Genomic DNA, 2,331 nt, shown 5'->3' with positions numbered 1-2,331 from the left:
CACTTTTCAAGGGGTTGCAACATTATTTTTGGATTCAAAGGCATTTCATTCCTCTGTGATGGCCTACCTATTATTTGACATACATCACACGCCTTACAATATGCTTTTGAATCCTGATGAAGGGTTGGCCACCACAACCCTACACATAGAATCTTTTGCGTGGTTGCTCTCCTTACATAATGTCCTCCCGCAGCACCCCCATGAGCATTTGTGAGGATGCTACTTCGTTCAAACATTGGTACACACCTTTGTAGTATTTCATTATTCCCCATCTTGTATAGATGCCCAACAATGGCAGAGAAGTCTACTGCGCACACCATTAATTCCTTCTTTTACTGGACAGAGTATCCTTCCGGCATAGTTCCAGCTGTTATAAAGTGTATTATATCCTCGAAATGTCCATCTGCGACACACACAACAAAGAGCTGCACGTTAGGTAATTCTTCCTCCAAGTTAGTAGGTTCCTCCCCTGTTTCGATGTGCGACAGATGGTCTGGTCCCGCATTCAATCATCCAGGTTTCAAAACAACTTCAAAATCGTATTCCTGGAACAATAAGAGCCATCTACAAATTCACTCCCCCAACACAGGCTTATTGACCAGGTACTTTAGCGCAGAGTGATTTGTATACATCTTAAACAAGACTCGTAGCAAGTAGTGTCGATACTTCTGGAGTGCATATACCATAGCTAGCCCCTTGCGTTCAGTGGTAGAATAGTTCTTCTCCACCATCCTTTGTTAGTACTTCCCCCAGCACTATACATGACGTGTTGACATGTATATGAAACTCTTTCTTCTAGTTCGGGAAGACTAGAATCAGCGTGGTAACCATCTTTTCTTTCAATATATCCAATCTTTTCTTACAATCATCGTTCTAGCACAACATGACATCCTTATTCAACAATTTTTCCATTGGCGCAGTGATCTAGGCATAGCCCTTAATAAACTTTCTATAGTATCCCGTGTGTCCTAGAGTAGTGCATAGCTGTTTCACACTCCTCGACACTTCCAAGTTCAGAATCACCGCGATCTTCACGGGGTCTACCATCAGCCCTTGTCTACAAACCACATGCCCCAATAGGTTCCCAAAAGGAATGCAAAACATAAACTTCTTGAGGTTGAGCGTGATTTGGTATATTCGATAGGTATCCAACATCAAGCGCAAGCTCGCTACATGGCGCTTAACCAGCCCAAATATAGTCCAGTCATCAAAATAGACCTCCAAGAACTTATGAATAAATTCCTTGAATGCCGCAACAACCAAGCACGAAAATATAGTAGGCGCATTATTCAATCCAAATGGCATTACAGTATATTGAAAGAAACCCCACTCAGTTGTGAAGGTTGTCTTGCTCCGATCCTCCGACACGATTTTGATTTGGTGGTGCCTAGAGAACCCATCATTGAAAGAATATGCTTCTTGACCACCTACATTGTCCAACACTTCATCCGTGAACGGAGTTGGGAAAGGATCATGCATACACGCATCATTTAGTTTTCTGAGATCCACACATATCCTTATCTCATCCTTCTGCTTCTTCTCTTGCACCAACATTGGGCTTACCCAATCAGATTCCTCCACAGGCTCAATGATGCCCGCTAATAGCATTTTGTCTAGCTCTAAGTGGACCTTCTCCTTGTATTTTGGGTTTATGTGGTAAGGCCTCTGCTTGACTAGCTTCACGTTGGGCTTTAACATGATCTTCATCACTCCTAGATCTACGATTAATCCTTTCAAATCTGTAAACTTGGTCAGGAATAAGTCTTGATATTCGCAGAGTAATTCAATGACCTTATACACGATCGCATCTTCCTAGTAGTATCCAATCTTTGTGAATTTGGGTTCTACCTCCGTACCAATGTTCACCCATTTAATTTTCACTGGCGCGATTATGTCAGGGTTCTCAATCTGTGGCTCTTGAACCTCGTGGTGGCCTTGTGTTTATGGAATGTTAATCTTCTACGGATCTTCGTCCTCCTATTCAGCAATTACATTTTAACATTTCAGCGTGCAACTCAGCTGAGTAGTCCATTCAAGCTAAATCAGGTCTAAAGGATTCTGCGGTATCCTAAAGACAACTTCTTTCACCTCTTGTAGCGCTTCATCAATACTGCGAAATCCATCCTCAAAAATGAATGTCATGATGAATATTTCGTGCAGGATATCCCATTCACCTGTCCCATGACAGAGCTCTATTTCTATATACCAATTCATTGGGATAACATCTAGGGTATGACATAATAGGTGTACCCACTCAGGTTGAGGCTTTTCCCCATAAGCTTGTGTTCATTTGGCCAGATACGTGCCCGGATCATCCTGCCCATCATACTT

This window comes from Pinus tabuliformis, chromosome 4_1 (assembly GCF_031772625.1).
Source record: "Pinus tabuliformis cultivar Carrire ecotype Pingquan chromosome 4_1, CPIR1, whole genome shotgun sequence".
Classification (NCBI taxonomy): Eukaryota; Viridiplantae; Streptophyta; class Pinopsida; order Pinales; family Pinaceae; genus Pinus; species Pinus tabuliformis.
This window is presented reverse-complemented; position numbering follows the sequence as displayed.